General features: G+C 39.2%; 1 pseudogene; it reads right to left on the bottom strand.

Annotated features, from left to right (window-relative positions):
• Positions 1-11,769: 11,769 nt before the first annotated feature.
• Positions 11,770-12,070, bottom strand: LOC145005986 (small ribosomal subunit protein eS27y pseudogene; annotated as a pseudogene).
• Between the last annotated feature and the right edge of the window lie 9,079 nt (positions 12,071-21,149).

Genomic DNA, 21,149 nt, shown 5'->3' with positions numbered 1-21,149 from the left:
AGCGTGTGTGGTTAACCGGCACATTGATTAGGTGATAATATTAAGGGTACCAAGTGAATTGGTATGGTTATTCACACCTTGTTTTGTGATCCTCGGCATCCCAGACATAAAATTTGAGAGGGCACACTCGAGATTGAAACATGCCATTGAAAAGTTCAATGAATCTCAAAAGATCTAGGAATTTCAAATCCAATTAAAAGCTAATAACTTATTTCGTTTTTCATAGTGGAAATTGGTGAATCGTCATTCGCCTACCTTCAAATATTTTATAGCTTGAATTACGGCATCCCTCTTCCAAATTATAAAATATTGTGTTGGGTCCTAGCCTTAATATTTCATATTGGGTGTTATATTAAGGACTTTGAATCAACTAACTTTATTTTCTCCCATTATAGATGTCTGGTTCAGACAACTATGATCTTCCCAAATCTCTTGAAGATGGTGTCCCTCAACATCATGCTTCACTTCCTCCACCTCCTCCAATTATTCTCCCTCACCCACAAGTTCTTGAAAAGTTTAAAGTCACTCAATCCCTATTGGCAAGCATAGTCTATGTGTGCTCACATCTTGGAGATAAAGTCACATATTGACAAGCCGGGAGAGTTAGGTGTCAAAGTCTCGTGAAACTTGGATGTTCAATCACTTTCTTAGTAACATAGTGAGTCTCTTTGGGACTACTATGAGACAGACTATGACACGAGCCTTAATGATCTTATCTATTTGCTCAGTGCTCAGATTCAGCAATGATTCGGAACACTAGTAAAGCAAATTTTATTAGAAGATCAACTTTCCAAACCTTAAATGGACATTGGCAATGGTAGCATTAGATATCTAGAAAAGCATTTCTCTTCCCAATGGAAAGGGATCGACCATAGTCAACTCGGTTGACCAAATAGTAAAGAGAAAGGAAAATTCTGAGATAGTCTCATGTGCCATTACCAAAGGGTCCATGTGTTTTGTTGCCAAAGGAAGGGGCATTGGTTGCGAAACTGCCCTATTCACCTGAAAGGTCATAAGGTTGATCAAGTCAAGAGGTTTGACTCTACTTTGGGTAAAGTCCACTGTCTAACTCTATTAAGTTCCTATTTGGAGATTCTTATTACATAATGTGAATGGGTCACATGCTGATGTTTTAAGAATCAAAGAAAAGATAGGAAGCTTAAAGTAAGTGTATGTTGATTCTGATTGCGAAGGTGGGTTTCGATCGCATGGTTCGGTAATCAGAATTTTGAGTGTTGCTTAAGAGTTATAATATATTGCTTATGAATAGATAACAACAAGGTTTTCATGTGGATTGTAAGGATAAGTTTTTCCGCAAAGTTTAAAAAAAAAAAGAAAAAAAAGGGTTTTAATTTCATTTATTTTAAAAAAAATATCCTTACAATGGCATGAGTGGAAAATTGTTGCTTATATGTTTCCAGTAATAGCAATATTGGAAAGTGGATTTCATTCTTTCATTTGTGGTAGTGTCTGAATTTACCAAATGAAGAAAGTTTTTCATCACCCAAGTTTCAATTGGACAGAAACTTGGAATCATACAAGTTGTATTGTATGATGAATGAGAATTTTCATCTTTGAAAATTAAGACTAATTCTTTGATCACATGTATATGTGAGTCAATTGAAGGACTAAGGAATTAGGTACACTGGGTGTGCGCTGGTCAAGGTCCACCACAAAGATTAATTTTCATGATTTACTAAAGATTAGTAAATATGATTATACTTATAAGGTTAAGTATAATTCTGTAACATTGGAAAGGTTACAATGTCTGACAAAACAGATGAGAAGAATCACATTAGGCAGAAAGATAAAAGTTTCTCAAATCTGAAAGGATGGGAGAGTACTTCAGTATCATATTTCATGATCATCTTAATGATTATGAAACCATATCAAAAATTCATACTCTAAGGACATTTTAGTGCATTGTTATGGCTAAGAAGAGAGGTCATGAATTGTTGGATTGGTTAAAATCAAGAAGATGAGTCATACTTCGTTCCAAAACAATTCTTAGATTCATACTCCAAGATTGTAACATTGAGTGACATAAAGTAAGGTTTAAAACACTTATCAAATGTGGTGTAAAATGTTTCTACCCTTGTACATTTGAGATTGGTAATTTGTGATGTCTTGGATGAGACAAAGACCAACTAAGACCAATTGTGTGAAGTGTTAGTCTCGATAAGAATCCGCACAATCCCTTGAATATTTTTTTTGTCAAGGAATGGTTCTTGACTGGGGAAACATATATGTCAAGGGGATAGTGGGAGCCTTAAAGATCCTGAAAGAGTTTCAAGATTTAATCAAGAGTAAAACCTATAATTTATCACTAGCACACAACTTAAGGTTTGCAACCTGTCGCGTTGAGATAATTCTTGTTTTTGTACCTACTTCAAATAAGTTGAATTTGCATGTGAGTTATCAGAGTTCAACTTGGAAGCATTGGTGGGCCTTGTGCTACCAAGGTGACAAGAAACTTAGATTGAACAAGTTTAATCCATGTAAGGCTGAATTTGTCACTAACCTTATCTTGTGATTATGGTTTTGACAAATTCACATGGATAGGAACTCATACACCATAAAATCTAAGTGTCAGAAGGTTTCTCTCCGATTCATGAAAATGATGGTGAGGAAACGCTTTCACTAAGTAGATCTTAAGTAGATATCAATTGTGTTATTTGCATTTTCAAAAGTCGTTAGTGGAGCATGTGTGGTTAACTGGCACACTAACATGGACTTGTGAGAAATGGCAAATGCCTAAGCAATTGAGACTATGATTAAGCCATCCCTTTTCATAGTTCTGAAAATTGCTTAGACACACAGGTGAGCTATCTACAGAAAGGTGTATGAATCTAAATTTCAGAAGTCCAACAGATTTCTGGAAATATGTCAGAGCTAGTGGGAGCATAAGTGTTATGCTGATAATCATCATGTTAGTGGGAGCATGATTATTACGTAGTGTTGCAACTTTGCAATGTTAATTATAGAAAAACAAAAGTTTCAATTCGTGAAGTTGCAGGGGTTGAAAAGTTGTTTTGCTATAATTAAGGGAGAACAAAATTATACTTCATTTCAACTCTAGAAGCTTAGATTTAGATTTGAATCATCTTTAGTCAAGGATATATATATGAATTTTATGTTGGAGTGGTTCAACTTGAAGAAATTCTATATATATATTGCGTTTTCAAAATTCGATTATGATTACGGCATACCTCTTCATAGTTAAATTTTGAAAACATGGCAAATAAAAAATATTGTAGCAAAAGACTGGTCTAGTATCATGTCTTTATGTCAAACATCATGAATCGTGTCCCATATGCTTCGAATATAGGATCGATTGCACGTGCTATAATAATCATCTTTTCTAAATTTTCCAAATGCTTAAGGCATTGAGAAAGGAAAAGTCTAGAACTGGATATGACTAAAGTGATTAAGCAATTGTTGAGGACAATCTGAGGTTTGCTAAAGATTGGTTACTCAAGGACATTTGGAAGTATAGTGTTAATTTTGGCAGGACCGTATTGACATGTTCTGAAAAGAAGTAACTCTTGTTCAGAAGTGATAGTCAAAATGGGACTATGGAAATGTCTCCATAGGTGGAAGTTATTCAATCTATGTAAGATTAGAAAACCTTAATGCAAGAAGGATATTTAAAGCAATGTACTTTGAATATGAGACTTCTGTTCCATAGAAGTTGACCTTCTTTGGAATACTTTGTAATGACTGGTGACAAGGTTTTGGTGACTTTGTGAATAATCATTACAAGAGGAACATTGCATAAAAGTTTAAAATCTAACTATTTTTTTTTTGTAAATGATAGGAATCAGGGATTCTCACATTTACAATAAGGATTTGGGATTGTGAAATGAGTATCATTGGAATCATGTTCAATTGATCTGCATCACAATGTAAGGATCATAGACAAACATAGTGTGCATACTTCAAGTATGGCATAACTATTGTTTAGAAAAACAAAGTGTACATGCTAGGAGCATGGGACAACTATTGTTTTTATTCAAGTGTTAAGTTGATTATTTGAAACATTATACAATGAATAATGTGTAATCAATATGATGATAAATAAAAGGTGGTTCTATTTATATTCAAAAGGGTTCTAAGACCATATTGGATTCGATTATTATTGTGTTTCACTTTGCATGTTTTGACTTCCAAAATAGCTAGGTTATTCTTTCCAAATGACTAAGTTATTTAAACACTCCACAGTCGTTCATATGTTGGAAGTAGGTATGAATCAAGACTGTCATGAATCGAGTTTGTAGATGGCTAAATGGGTTTAGTCATAGCAATTGTTGCTACAACATTCATGAGTGCTCATAAGTTATGAGTATTGGATTATACCCACGCTCACTTGTATCACTTCATGGAATTTATCTCGAGAGATCGTGAGACGGTAATATCATATAAATCTTCAAACCTAGAGATATGAGTTGTTACTTATGAGTTGGCTGTGCATTGATTGCACGTAAACGCATCAGTAACTTGATGTTATAAAACGCGCCTTTGTGTAATATTCAACAAGTAGTAGAACAAGCATATGAGTCGAAGTTTATCTGTTCCTTCTAGAAATAGAAGCGATATCTGGGCCCCTCGATAATTTTGTTATGACCTATGTACCGGCCGGTCAGAACTAAATTGATGTGTTCGATTAAGTTCTTTGTCAAACAAATCGAAAATCGGGAAACAAACTGCTTGACAATAAGTACGACGTTGTTCCATGTATTTGTCCGGTTGATATCATGAGAACGGGAGGATTATATGATCACTTATCTAAAATGGCGCTTCATAGTTCAACAGAGTTTTCAAGAGCTACGATTGCTGGTTGGTTCCTGAAGTAACATACGCAAATATAGTTATTAGACTTATCCAAGTGGGAGTCTGTTGGATAAGGTGTCTAAGTCCATAACTTATTTGGTACATACTTGACCCGACCCGACATGGTCCATTTGGGTTGCACTTCACCCAAATGATTTATGGATAATTTTATGAGAATTGTATACTTACGATTTATTAATATATTATAAGTTATAATATATTAATATGAAGTCATGTTATTTAATTAGTTTTAGTCTTAAATTAATTATGAATTAATTTAGAGATTAAAAAGAAGACTGATTAAATTATGGGCTATTATATTTTATATAGTGTGGGCTAATACTCATTTGTTAATGGGCTAATCTAATATGGAAGTCCATGGATGATCCATGGAGCTTTTAACCCATGGATCCTTGGAAAGGAAAAGACATGGGTTATTAGGGTTTCACCCTAACCATGCACACTATATAAAGAAGCATATGATGCAAGAAATATGGCTCTAAGGGTAGACTCTAGTTGTGTGATACTTAGTGGTGGCCGATTTCATAAGAAAGTATACTACTCTCTCAAAGTTTTCCAAGCGTTTGTGGTGATTTGTGATTCCATTTGAGGCATTCACACTATTGGTGCTTGGCTCTCAAACTCCAAACAATCAACCATCATCATAAGGTATGTATTTCTACTAGTAGTTTTATGATTCATAATCCTTATGCTATGCTAGTTAGGAAGAAACCTTGGAAGTTATTATTTACATGAATTTTAGAAGAAAACATAGATCCAAGGTTTATTAGGGTTTCATGCACACTTAGGAAGTGTTAGATTGCTCAAAACCCATCAAGAAGGGCATCCTATAGTCCATTTTTATAGAATTTGAAGTTCTTGAATGAAGCAAAGGCAAGAAATAGACAAATTGCTTCAAGTCTAGCAACATGAGCAAATGTTTCATCATAGTCTAACCATTCTTGCTGGCTAAAAACCCGAGCCAAAAGTATAGCTTTGTTTCTTTTTACGATCCCAACTTTATCTATCTTGTTTTCGAAAACCTAGCGAGTTCCGATGATAGTTTTTCCTTGAGGCTTGGGAACAAGAGACCACACACACTGACGTTCAAATTCATTCAGCCCATCATGTGTAGTGTTGGAAACTGAAAGTGAACCTCTAGAAATCCTAACTCCTTTTTCCGAAGTGTGTTAATTCCGAAGAGAAAAGTTGTCCGGAACCTTTCCGGATGATGCAAGAAGGAAGGAGAATGAAGGCATTCTGAAGCTGATCCTGAAGTCCGAAATGAATGCTGATCTGGAACCATCCTTTATCTCCGAAATAATACTTGTCCGGAATGAAGTCACTTTGTATTTTGTGCATTTATTATTTTAGTACTTGTGTTGATGTAACTTTTCATAGGACTTAGTCTGAAGTTGTATTTATACAATCAGAATGTTAGACTTATGTCTTTTATCCGGTGCTATGTAATCACTTGAGTTAATTAGCCGTAACCTTCTCTCCTATATAAAGGAGCATTCAATACAAGTCAAATAGGGATCTTTTTCACTATTTTGGCATATTTACTAAGTTCATTAAAACATTCTTCTTGTTCATCATATATTAACTTTACCTTGATCATTTACTCTCATCCTCCATTTCTTGTCTTGATCTTTTGTTGAACTTATCATCTAAGACTTGACTGGTCTTTCTAGTCTTCACTTGAACCTCTATTAGCAAGCAAACATTGATCTCAAGCATTTACTCAAGTTTTGAGTTTTCGAACCTTGTCCCTGCGCATCAATCTTGTTCTCACGATTGGCATTAGAGCTTGACTGGTTTTCCTTTGAATCCACAAGATCAGATTATAGTTGGCATGAATTTACCTTGGTATTTCAACCATTTTTGTGATAAGGATAAAAGTTCTTCTATATACCTCTTTAGCTTGAAGATATCTTGACTTCAATGGCTACTTCTAATCCTCAGCAAATGATTTCAATGCAAATCGCAAATAGCGTGGGTGGCCCTACACGTGCCCCATTGCTAGTTGTGGAAGAATATGATCATTTGAAAGTTAGATTGGAAAGGTTTTTACTAGCCAAAGATAAGGGTGAACAAATCTAGAGATCTTTCAAAGAAGTCCCTCATGTTCCTGTAAGAATAGTTGTAAGAGATGCAGCTGCACAACTCATGCAAGAAGATGAAGCTCGTCCAGCTCCTCGAACCGCAGATGATATCGAAAAGTTGCATGTTGATCAAGTTGCCTTCTCATAAATGGTGTTTGGTGTCCCTCCATTACTCCTTGAACATGTCAAACTATGCAAATCAGCCAAAGAGATTTAGGACACTCTTCAGGTTTTGATTGAAGGTTCCAAAAATATGACGGACAAACGCCTTACATTGGTTGTCAATGACTTTGACACCTTAAACACTCCTCCAAGTGAATCTGTAGCCTCAGCCTCCAACCATTACTGAATCGTTGTCAACAACATGAGTGCTCATTGGATTGTTCGAACTCCTCTCGAGTACAATCTTAAGTTCATAAACAGTCTTGGTAAAGGATGGGGAAATGTAAAGTCCTGTCTTCAAAGCAATGGTTCCTTAAAAAAATTAAAACTATATCAACTTTTTGATGAGCTTCAAGGACATGAATAAAACATTGCTCAAACCACAAGGGAACTTTCCAGAGGTCCACTTGCTCTTGTCAGTTGCTTTGAATCAACCATTCCGAACTTATCAGCTCAGGAACCTTACAAACCCACTGTTCCATTAACTCTGTCATCCTTAACTACTTTACCCACACAAATCTATCCTGCTGATGATTCCGAAACCTTAGATTTCGAGCTCCATTTCCAACAAGAATTTGCCTTACTCTCAATGAAGTACAAACGTCCCTTGAATCCTTCCTACAAACCATATGAAAACCAATTTCATGCTCCTCACCAGAACAATCCTCAACCATTTTCAAATACAGAACCTAAACTATTTGAGATTCCATGTTCATACAAGCCTAACCTCTCTAAAACAAACTCCGCTCTGGAATATTCTCAAAATTACAAATCAGACAAACCAAAAGTATTGTGTCATAAATGTGGTCATGCAAACCACTTTGCCAAAGATTGTCTAGCTGATGCTCCATAAAAAACAAAAGTCAAAGACTCAGCTTACTATGTCCGAAGAACAAAAGAAATGACTGAAAGTGAGAAAGTTTTTGCTACTACGGTTTCAAAAGATGTCGAAGCATATTGGTCATCCGGAGATGATGATGACTTGGTGACTGGAAGAAACATGTGTCTGATGGCAAGACAAACGGTTGAATGTGATGAAGGTTATTGGTCTTCTGGGTTTGAAGATGAAGTTAATGTTGCCGAACCTCACTACTGCTACATGGCCACCAACGATTCACCAGGTCGAAACATCGTTCAACAGGTAAAATCCATGATCTCTGATAATAATTTTGATTTGACTTTATGTGAACCTTATCTAATCCAGATCCAAACAGATATGAACACCATTTATAAAGCCTATGAGTCTGCCATAGAAGCCAGTGAGAAGAAGGATTGTGAACTAAGTCGTCTTAGGTTACATTTTGAGGATAAAAAATTGAAAATCGAGTCTTAATGCCAAAATAGATGCTTTGCATAATTCTGTTGACATGCTTGAAGCGGACATTCAGATGACTCACAATTTTTGTCATCCATGGCCTAAAGAACCTGCTCTCAGAAGCGAGTTTCCGAAACCAATTGTTAGTCCCCTGAAGGAATTGCAAAATTTGACATTTTTTTTGAACCGGCAAATCTAATCTACTCCTAAGCTAACAACACCTATTTCACCTATGTCCACAACGGGACTTGAACCCTCGACCTCAAAGAGGTAGGGCACCACCTGATACTGCTGGGCTACAAGAAGTTCTGAACATCAAGCATTCAGACACCCCTGTTTCTCCCTTGTCACCACTTCCGGAGACTACTGATCATTTTGAGTCCCTAATTCTTGAGTTCAAACCAATTATTGTCAAATATCCTGATTCCACGCAAATTCCGCCACTGAAAAACTTTGACCTGAATCGGACCACAAAATTTCATTACATTCTTCCAAATTGTGTAGACTATGTTCCTAGAAGCAATCACACTAACAATTTTGTTGTTGAAGAAATTCCTACCCTGACAACTGAAACTGATACCTCTGAGGTTGTATGGGAATCCATAGATGATAAGGTTGAAAAATCAAGCAAAATCTCCTTTGATTCTTGTGAATCAGATTCCTTAGTTATTTCAAAAACTAAGGTTGTTACAATTTCTCCTAAATTTAATAATCCATCCACAGGACAGACCTCAAAGTCCTTGTCACACACTAAGAGAAAACCAACGCTGAATAGGAAGGATATGATAGATCCCAAAGTAGAAGCTAGAAATGCACTTAAGAAGGAAGTTAAGACTAGACAAAATTCCAGGTTCATTTCCAATTCCAAACCAAACATATCCAGGAACTCTCATGCTTCAAATCACAGTCAAAACTCCTTTGCTCCCACTAAGATTCTCAAAAGAACTTCCGTATCTCATAGTCGTGTAGAACCTGAGAAAGCAGTTTGTTCTACTCAGCCTAAATCTCATGTGAATGTCACAAAATCTCAAAACACCCCTCCTCGGACAAATTCATCTGTTTTCATTGCAAAATCTGATGGAACAATTTTTAAACCAAAATCTGCCAAATCAGTTGTGTCATCAAGCAATCCCACAAATGAAAAGAAAACCTCTTCTTCAAAATCCTTAAAGAAAAATTTTGTGTGGAAAAATATGATTGTATGAAATCATCATCCTCCTTCCACCTCTTACAACTTCGCACTATCATATCTTTATTTATCAACAAAGAAAAATATGATTGTATGAAAGATCAATACATTGATTAAAAACCCACCTGACACTATATGTTCTACTTCTCCTCATTCAAGTTTTGAAATTTAAGTGAACTTTTATACTCATGCATGGCTAGAGAACACGAAATAACAATGACATGTTAAAAGAGAGCAAACTATGTGAGATAATCTTTTTCTTTATCTTATTCATGATTGGTTTACAAGTAAGAAAATAGAAATAAAGTAACAATAACAACAATGAAAATTATAACACCCAAAGCTATGCTTCCCCCATCATACCATCCTTTGATCCCATGGAGTAGATAACATAAATATGTCATCTTTCCATAAAAGAAACGAATTAAATAAAAAAACATATAAATATTAGACTTAAAGATGTTTACTAACCTTTGTTATTATACCTAGTACCAAAAGAGCAGCAGCAACTACCATCAAGATGATTAATATGGTGTCTCCATAACCATCATACAAAAACCTCTATCAAATGCATATTACACAACGATTTTAATTTAGATTCAATTATATTTAAATAATGAGTATTATCTATTCATTTGCCTTTAGAGAGAAAAAAATATACATATAAATTACCCAAAAGTTGTTTCACTTTCTTCTTGGGTATGTGTTTGACCCAAACACATTTTTTCTCTGTAATATGCTTGACTCATCTTCATGGATTCCCTTATCAGGGTCTGTCTTCAACTTTTCTACCAACTTTTTAACCTGTCATGTTCATGGATGGAAAAGAAAATCATAATCTTATTTATAGGATGATGTGTGTATGTGTGTGTGTGAGAGAGATAAACATAGTGGTATACTTACATTTTGTTACAAATAATAGCAAATTAGCAATGCACTTTATTTTGTTTCCTGCAAATAGCAATGTACTTACATTTTCCTACAAATATTTGGCATTTATAGGTATTGAAATGTAAGTATGTTGCTTTTGTGAGTTATATATCGCTATTATATATACCTTTTAATGGTCAAGATATCGCATAATTATGGGTTTCGTCCCTGTACTTTTTAGTTTAGAAATATTGCGGACAAAATATAAAGCTATTGCCCACATTGGTAAAATGAATAAAAAAAAGTTGCTAATTCCTGCAATTTGTTGACATTCTAATTAAATATAGAATAAATATTTACCATCAGCATTTCATCATCATGATTGGCCACTTTTGGAAGGTATTGTTTTGAAAGATTGTGAATATTAGCTTGAGTGATTCGCCTCATTTCAAAAATTATGGAGTTAATGTAAGAAGAGGGAAAAAGTAATAATATTGTAAATGAAAGAACTAAATGATTATCATTCATAATAAGAATCTGTGCACTGGTTTCTGTTCTTGTAGTTTGATCAGATGAGACAGAGAGGCGAGCTATTCCTATACATACAAATTGAGTCTCTGCCAACTATGCACTTGACTAAAATACACTTGCATCAGAACCTGCAAAATCAGAACCCAAAAGTACATTGTTACCTCTTTCATGTCATTTATATTAACAGATGTAATGTTACGTGTATTACAATTATATATGCAAACATCAAATTATCAATACAAATGTGAGACTATAAACATTCAGCTTGCTATGAATATCTTGACAAATACTAAGATAATCTCACGAAAACCAATTCTTACTTTGATATGTATGTGTTTTCTTTAAACAAATGTTTCACTTATAGATCACATACATCATTCCAATAACTTTCTATTACAGTCAATCCTTAACAGTAACTGACATGATAGGAAAAATAAACCAACTGATAAACATAGTAGAATATGGTTTATGAAAACATACACATGAACATGGAAGTTTAAAAATCCATTCTTGGATCCGATACCACCAGTCACGAACAAAAAATTCAAAGAAACTTTTAAAATCTATACTAATAGAAGCTTAACAATGAGAAGTCGGTCTGATTCACATGTCGTTCAATGAAATGATTCAAACACAAGCCCTAATTTTAAAATATGATAGTTGGGGTCCAACAAGAAAAACTAGAATAAAAGAATCAACTTGTAACTTTTTAAGTAATAGCACCAAAGTAGCTTCTGGTTAGCCAACCATAAAAGCAAGCAATAGGATCAGTTTCCCTTCCTTCTAAAAGAACATCCTTCAGTGAGTCTTGCACTCGGCTGGCACAAAACCGCCTGGCAGTTTCCACACGCCACCACCGTCTGAGAGTTCCTGAATATGGTTGTTATGTTGAAACAACCCTGGCGCTTGACATCCATGAAGAAAGAGTTCAGAGATTGAACAAGTTGTTTGAGCTTATGATTCCTCTACTCCAACTCAGCTGGGGGATTAAGCAGATCAACATCGTTTGGCAAAACCATCTTGTTTTGAGATGTATGTGAATCTAGAAGTCTTTGATATCAAAGAATAGAGCTGCGTAGCAAAAACCTACAAGAAAAAAAAAGAGAGAGTCAATTAGAATCCAAGCATGAAGTGTTAATTTGAAGCAGGAGATGAATAAATAAATCAAACCTTTAGCCTTCAATTCAACTAGACAAAATATGTAGCTAATGGGGAAAGTTGGTGACATGAGGAGGTGGTGGCAAAGGGATATGTACAGGTGGCGAGCAGCTTCATCCAACATTCTTGTAATCATTGTCTAAGGAGGAAAAGTAGATGTCTAGACTGAAGGGAAAATATTTTTAATTAAATAGAAATAGGGTATTAAGAATTGGGAATGGGAAGTATAAAGCTAACAGTCGATGTGGGGAGAATGAAGATGATGGCGCCATGAAGCAAGATTAGGGCAAAGAATGATAAGTGTAGTAGTGTGTGCACCACGCATCTTCTTCTACAATATTTATTCTCTCTAATTCTTACGAAGTAGCTAGAGGAGGTGTGACACTAGAGAGGGTCGATGGTGGCGTGCTAGTGATGGTGGGCGAAGGTGGGTTTGTCTCAAGGAAAGTGGGTTGGAAGCAGGAAAAAAAGTGTGTGCTGAGAGGGGAAACCGGGTAGAGCAAAGAATAAATCCGATAGTGACAAGCATGTTGTTGCCTTTATGGATGCCGACAACCAGAGAGAGAAGGCAGTGACAATCGGAGTACGAGGGAAAGAAGCATCAGTAGTCGTTGCCGATTTCGGAGTGAATCCAACTTCCTTCCACACAATTCAATTAGGTTTGATGGGATTCGATGGCCCAATTGTGATTTCAGCCGATGCCTTCCGAACTCGTAGAGATGATGGCGTTCGATGTTGGTGGTGGCGGTTAGGGCTTCCAAAGGGAAGGGATAGAGAGTGCATAGGTAGAGGAAGACGGGTTTCTTCAAAAGGATTGACAGCCTCACAATTCTATTAGGGTTCATTGGTAGAAGGAGAAAAAGGAGATACATGGCGGGGTGTTTAATTTTTTTGGGATTTCATTTCCTAGCTTTTAAAAAATGGAGAAGTCGTGCCTTCCTAAAAAAATTATAAAACGACACCTTTAGAGGACACACTTTTTTCGTTAGGTGCTCTCCGTGTTTTTAATTTTTTTTCTTGAGACAACAATTTTAGGGCACACAAAAATGCCTGTCTTCTATCCTTCAATTTTTGGTAACTAGATAGTATTTTTAAGGACACACAAAAAAGCGTATTGTAAATCTGCGAGTGTCATTATTTGCGTGTCATTAAAGGGTATTTTTCTTGTAGTGAAACTCCCATTGAAAAAGAAACAATTCCGAAGGTAATGAATGTTATCAAAACTCCGGAAGTCAAATGTCCGAAGCAGACTATTCCGAAACACCAAATCATTGAATATGACTACTGGATAGATGAGAAGACATTAGCCTTTTGTCCGTTTCCGAAAGACTCAAAGAATTCCACTCAGAAACACAAAGTTGTTCCAAAATCACTATCTAACTCCAAAGCCCGTGCATATGTCCCAAAATCTAATTCGGAGCCTAAAAACCCCATTACTCACTAATTTTGCAGGTACTTTGTGCTTCGGAGCAAGAAACAATATGGTATATTGGTAGTGCTTGCTCCATGCACATGACGGGGCAAAATGAATTTCTGCAAGACTTAAAGCTCACTCCAAATGCTGGTTATGTAACATATGGAAACAACTCCAATTCTCAAATTCATGTTTATGGAACTCTCACCAATGGAAACTGATTTGAATCATAACTTGATAAGTGTTGCTCAGCTCACTGACTCAAGTCGTCGTGTGGAATTTTGCAAGAAATATAGCTATGTGATGACTGAAGACCAAAAAGAATGTTTGATAAAGTGACTTCGCAACATGAACATGTACCTCTTGACATCAACATGATTATTGGAAAACCGCAACTCTGTCTTCTCTCCAAAGTCGTTCCTAACGTCAGTTAGTTATGGCACCGAAGGCTTGCTCATATGAACTTTCGAAACATGAATGATATTGTATCAGGCGAAATGGTAAGAGGTTTACCTCTTCTTAAGTTTGAAAATGATCATTTGTGTGCTGCTTGTGATTGTGGTAAGCAATCAAAGAAAGGTCATCCTGTCATCATCAAAAAGTCCATTTTGGAACCATTAGAGCTTCTACACATTGATCTTTGTGGAGCATCCACTTTAGAAAGTCTTCAACATAAGAAATACATTCTTTTGGCTGTAGATGATTTTACAAGGTTCACTTGGGTTTTCTTCCTAAGGCTGAAATCTAAAACAACGTCTGAGCTCGTAAAGTTTATCTAAGGAATAGAAGTTCTTATCAAACTCCCAGTCAGGAGAATCCGAAGTGATAATGGTTCGGAATTCACAAATTCCACCATTGAAAAATTCCTCATGGAAAAAGGAATAGACCACAACGTCTCAGCTCCATATACTCTCCAACAAAACGGTGTAGTCGAAAGACGTAACAGAACTGTCGTTGAAGCGGCTCGATCCATGCTGAACTTCTCAAATCTACCTCTATATCTTTGGGATGAAGCTGTATCCACTATGTGCTTCACTTAGAATTGAAGTATCATCAATCAATGCCTCAATATGACACCGTATGAAGCAATGAATGGTCGGAAGCCATCAATCTCGTTTCTTCATGTCTTTGGATGCAGATGCATCATCAAGAACAATCGTGATCAGCTTACCAAATTTCAACCTAAAGTTGATGAAGCCATTTTCCTTGGATACAACTAAAAATCGAAAGCTTAAAGAGTACTTAACTGAAGAACCCGTGTTCTAGAAGAAAGCTTTGACATTACCTTTGATGACAACTTCGTTCGGAATTCTGGCCCCACACACATTACACCTCACATCATGGAGTCTGATGACCCTCCGCCAGGATATCCGAACTCTCATACAATTCTTGAAGTTGACTTTGAAACTCTCTTTGGTCCTTCCGAAACCGCTCTTGATTCGGAATCTCTATCAAGAACACCTCTCATTCCATTCCCTGATTCGGAAGCCCCAATCTCACAAAATGTTTTCAGTCCACTGCCAAGCCTCCCTCTGTTTGATTCTGAGCTGTTTCAACCTTCTCAGGTTGAGGGGGGGAATAATGCAAATCCCTCTCTTGAATCAAATGTGGATGGCTTCCAAGATGCAACTACGGATTTCGATGACTCTAATCCTCTCAACATTGATGAAAATGAAAATTTCTTTGAGTTCCCTTCTGATGATGATGTTAACCTCTCTAGTTCAGAAGTTTAGGGCAGCATCATCACAACATTCAAATCATTCAGGGGGAGCAAATCAATTCCACTGTTGATGTATGATCTACGGCTGCACAAGAACTCCCTAGATTACGTGTTTGGACGAAGGATCATCCTCCGAACCAAGTGATCGGTAATCCTAATGTTCGTGTACAAACTCACTCAACTACCAACATCCAAAATGAATGTCATTTTTCAGCATTCATATCCATGGTAGAACCCAAATCCATCAAGGAAGCATTGGATCATGCTGACTGGATTACAGCCATGCGAGAAGAACTGGCAGAATTTGACTGAAATGAAGTTTGGACTCTCGTGCCTCCTCCTCAGAATCATCCCATTGTTGGTACGAGATGTGTGTTTCGCAACAAAGTAGATGATGTAGGAGTGATCATTAGAAATAAAGCAAGGATGGTGGCTAAATGATGCACTCAAATCGAAGGGCTTGACTATGTTGAAACCTTTGCTCTTGTGGCATGACTTGAAGCCATCAGAATTTTTCATGCTTATGCAACTCATAAAGGCTTCAAAGTTTACCAAATGGATGTTAAGAGTGCATTCCTTAATGGTGAATTTGACACTGAAGTGTACCTTCAACAGCCCCCCAGATTTATTAATCTTTCCTTTCCAAACCACTACTATAAACTCCGGAAGGCTGTCTACGGTCTTAAGCAAGCTCCAAACATGTAATCTAGGGAGTTCTTGTGCAGCCGTAGATCCTACATCAACAGTGGAATTGATTTTCTCCCCCAGAATGATTTGAATGTTGTGATGATGCTCCCCCTGAACTTCTGAACCGGAGAGGTTAACATCATCATCAGAAGGGAACTGAAAGAAATTTTCATTTTCATCAATGTTGAGACGATTGGAGTCATCAAAATCAGCAGCTGCATCTTGGAAGCGATGCACGGAATGTCAAACATATGTCTTTTATCGGGTCCTATGTAATCAATTTTGGGATCCGGAATGGGAGACTATACCGAGCTACTCGCATTTTTACTCCCTTCGGACTATTTACATATGGTCTCGGACCATCATTTGGGAGTTTGGGTTTGCAATTCGGTTATCGGCATTACTTGAGTTCAACATTATGATTTTTCAGTAGCGGGTTTATTGTAACAGCCGGATTTTTTCAGGTATCTTATATATTGTGTTTTTGGTGATTTGAGAGGGGACTCGGCGAGTTGGAGCTCAGACTCGCCGAGTAGGGATGCGGATCTGGACGCGGGATCGTGCCTGGACTCGGCGAGTCCAGGATATGGACGCAGCGAGTCAGCGCTGTGTAATGAAACCCTAATTTCTCGGGTTTAAGACCTATTTAAAGGGCCTAATGGCCGTCATTTGTGCTCACCAGTCCCTTGAGTGAAACCCTAATCGAGTGTGAGCATTTGGAGCTAGGTAGGAGGCCATTATTGATCTTGGAGGTGTCATTGTTGCAAGGAAGGAGAAGAACTAACCAAGGGAAAGCAAGTGGAGCCACTTCTGAGGGTTTGGAGTCCAGAGCATCACTATTATGGTAATAATTTCGAGTTATCTTCTTCCTTGATGTTGTTTATCTAGATTTAGGGTTTGTTGAACCCTTTTGTGTCAAGATCTAGTGTCCTCTTGGTCCCTTATGAGGCTTGAATCATAGATCTGGACCCTTAGAGGTCCAGAGTGTCCCTTTACCCAAGCTTTTTGGGAATCAATGGAGGCTTTGGATTGGAATCCTCATGCCTTAGGTAAAAACTCCATTTATGAGCCATGGGGTGTGTTATGGGCACCAAGATAGAAGCTTTACGTGATGAATCAGTCTAGGGAGGCCAAATCTATAGATTGTGGAAGCAGATCTGACATTAGAAGCAAGTTGGAGTGGTTGCATGGCATGGACTCGCCGAGTCTGTTCATCAGACTCGGTGAGTAGTTTGAAGATTGCCTTGGGTTTGCTCAGTGAGTGGTCCAATCGAGTCATGGGTAGACTCAGTGAGTCTGGGTGAGTTGGAGAGGGGTGACGAGTGGACTGAGTCAAATTGGGACTCGCCAAGTTGTTCTTGAGACTCGGCGAGTTGAGTCGGGGTGGCCCCGCGATTCTTCCAGGTGAAACTCGTCGAGTAAGGGGGGGAATACTTGACGTGTAGGAGGGGAATTTCAGAGGGTTGGTGAAAACGTCTAGACTCGCCGAGTCTCCGTAGCACTCGCCGAGTCCGGTCAAAGTTGACCGTTGACCGTCGACCAGAGTTGACCTGTGTTGACTTCTTACGGATAGTCAACCTTAGAGATATAAAGTGTTAATTAGAGACATATAATGTTATAGGAGGATTAGAGCTCGGAGGATCGAGCACAAGGGATTTCCAGGATTCGTAAGATACCGAGATACGCGAGGTGAGTCTTCTCACTATACTTTACCTTGAGTAGGTAACCAGAGTTATGTGATAGAGTATTTGTATGTTATGTATGTTATGTGTTGTACTACATTATTTCTATGTGATTTATGTGGTGCATGTTTATCAGAGTTAGAACCTGAGGGTTCATAGAGTTTGGGTGCACGGACCCACAAAGTTATAGCCTCGAGTGGCTATTATGTGTTAAACGTGGTATTTTGGGGAACTCACTAAGCTTTATGCTTACAGTGTTTGATGTTATTCTTTTAGGTACTAGTGACAACTGCGGGAAGGCGCCGACTTGATCCGTACACACACTCGGAGTTTTTATATTGTGATCTTGGGATTTTGTATTAACCTATATTGGATAAATAATATGGTTGTTTAATGAATATTAATCGACTTATGTTTTATAAGAAAATTGAAAAACTTGTTTTGAAATTTACGGTGTTACAATTTGGTATCAGAGCCTTGGTTTGAGGGATTCGGGTACACCTTCGGGAGTATTTGAACTCAAACTGAGGAATTGGAAAGATATTTTCAAAAGAAAACCTAACTTTTTCTAAGAGTAAAAGATTTTCCTGAAAAAAGAAACAAATTCCAGGAAGAAACGTGTGTACGATCAGTCAGCGCCCGAACGGTGAATTCCCAAAATACCTCTATATTATGTAATATTGATATTTGATATGATGTATGTGCATGCTAGAGTAGGCTAGGTATTGCTAATGGGACTAGAGTGGCCTGATTTGTGATGCCTTAGCCAAGGGAGGGGTGAGCTGCTATGAGATGCTGAGAGTGAGTAGGTAGCAGCGAGGGGCTTATGAGAGATCTATTAGAGAGTGGTCTACGCATGATAGAGTACTTGGGAATTGGGATCCGAAGAGGAAGATTTGGGGTGTGTACTGAGACGGTGTGGACAGTAGTATTGGGCCCGTACTACTGAAAGCACCGGGGCAGTGCACAGTCCAAATAAGAATCTTTGGGATACCAAGAATCAACGAGGGGTGGATTGTCGAGTGTGAGAATGCTCGAGTGAATTCTAATTTAGCGCATGTTGTATTTTAGAGGTTGATCATGGTGAGGACACGTCATATTCCAGAGGGTGCCGGAGCTAGTGATGAGGAGATTCGATAGATCATTCATGAGGAGGTGGCTGCGGTCATCAGGGCTGAGATACCAGAGATGTTCGGGTCTATTAAGACCGCGCTGATTGAGACATTTGACGAGCGTTACGCCGCTCTTTCTGAGGTTGCTGTGGCAGCGGCTACCACAGCGATCGCTGCGGCGAGACCCCAGGGAGGTGATGCATCACTGTTTCGGGAGTTCAGCAACACCAAACAACCAGAGTTTGATGGTACACAAGATCCGGTGGCAGCTATGAGGTGGATATCTGATATGGAGGGGTGCTTCTTCACTTGCTCATCTCCTGAGCATCTGAAGGTTCGGTTTGCGCTGAACCAGCTTCGCTTGGGAGCGAAGGACTGGTGGAAGTTTGTGACGACGCATTTTACGCCTGCTGAGCTTTCGACAGTGACCTGGGAGAGGTTCACTACCATGTTCCGGGATGAGTATGTTCCCCAGGTGGAGAGGGAGCGTTTGGCACAGGAGTTTCTGACCCTCAAGCAGGGTACTGAGTCAGTTACAGCGATCACGAGGATGTTCCATGAGAGGGCGATGTTCTGCCCTGAGCACCTGTCCACTGAGCAGGCACGTATGAGCCGCTACCTGAGCATTTTGAGACGGGATATTCGGGAGTTCGCCGCAAACTCCTCGTATCGGACATTTGCTGAGCTTCAGGCAAATGCCCGGAAGAGGGAGATTGAGCTTAAGACACAGGCCAGGGAGGAGGCGGAGTCTCTGGGGAGGGATCGGCAGCCGACACAGTCCAAGCCGGCAGCCAAGCGGGCCAAGCCCGCAGATCCCAATCCCGGGAGCCAGAAGGGCCACACTTGCAAGAAGTGCGGCAAGGGTCATGATGGAGTCTGTCGAGCAGGATCTTGCTACAAATGTGGCAAGGAGGGGCATATGGCCAAGGACTGCCCTAAGGGGTTTGCAGTATGTTTTCACTGCAACCAGACCGGACACCGGAAGGAGGAGTGTCCGCTGTTGTGCGGAGCATCTCAGGGATCTGCCCCTGCCTCCCTCAGAGCTACAGTGAGTCGGCCCGTGAAGGCTGAGGCACCGAGAGCTCGAGGGAGAGCCTTTCAGCTGACTGCGGAAGAGGTCCACGCTGCACCCGACGTTGTGGCTGGTACGTTTCCTTCTATACATTTATTTTGGTGTTGAGATGTTATGCTTATATTATGTTATGCATAGGTACCTTCCTTGTCAACTCTGTGCCTGCTTTAGTGTTATTTGACTCGGGTGCGAGTTGGTCTTTTGTATCTCTGGCCTTTAGTCAGCATATCAGTGTTAGTCGTGAGGCATTGAGTCGGCCTCTGCGGGTTTCCATAGCTGCCGATAGAGTGATTTGTGCCACGGAGGTCCTCCGGGGATGTGTGTTAGAGATTTTTGGGGTTGAGTTTCCGATTGATCTGGTTCCTATTGCGATGGGTGATGTCTGTGTCATAGTGGGCATGGACTGGTTGAGCCGATTCAGCGCGGTTATCGACTGAGAGCGTCAGCTGGTGACCATACGGGATCCTATTGGGGGAGTTCTTTCGGTATACGGCGAGGGTACACGTTCTGGATCAGCCTTTTGTGCGGCCGCTAGGGCGAGGCAGTGTTTACAGCAGGGCTGTAAGGGCTTTGTGGCATATGTGATGGATACGCGAGTGATCTCCAAGAGACCGAGTTCAGTGGATGAAGTTCCAGTGGTGCGTGAGTTTCCAGATGTTTTTCCCGAAGAGTTTCCGGGGGTGCCTCCCGTGAGGCAAGTGGAGTTCAGTATTGATTTGGTTCCGGGAGCCGCACCTATCGCTAAGGTGCCTTATCGTCTTGCACCTACAGAGATGCAAGAGTTATCCTCGCAGCTTCAGGAGCTGCTGGGGAAGGGGTTTATTCGGCCGAGTAGCTCGCCGTGGGGAGCACCCATTCTGTTTGTGAAGAAGAAGGACGGCTCGCATCGAATGTGTATTGATTACCGAGAATTGAATAAGCTAACGGTCAAGAACCGTTACCTGTTGCCGAGGATCAGCGATTTATTCAATCAGTTACAGGGAGCATCTTGGTTCTCCAAGATCGATTTGAGTTCGGGCTATCATCAGGTGAGAGTACGGGACGAGGACGTCCAGAAGACAGCATTCAGGATGCGCTATGGGCATTATGAGTTTGTGGTGATGCCTTTTGGGCTCACCAATGCCCCGGCTGTGTTCATGGACCTCATGAATAGGGTATGCAGGCCGATGTTGGATTGGTCGGTGATTATATTCATCGATGATATTCTGGTATATTCGAGATCTAGAGAGCAGCATGAGGAGCATTTGAGGGAAGTTCTTAGGGCTTTGAGATCGGAGAAACTTTATGCAAAGTTTTCCAAGT

Source organism: Lactuca saligna, chromosome 7 (assembly GCF_052625555.1).
Source record: "Lactuca saligna cultivar CGN05327 chromosome 7, ASM5262555v1, whole genome shotgun sequence".
Taxonomy (NCBI): domain Eukaryota; kingdom Viridiplantae; phylum Streptophyta; class Magnoliopsida; order Asterales; family Asteraceae; genus Lactuca; species Lactuca saligna.
The sequence above is the reverse complement of the archived record's forward strand: the minus strand, read 5'-3'. Positions and strand labels throughout refer to the sequence as shown.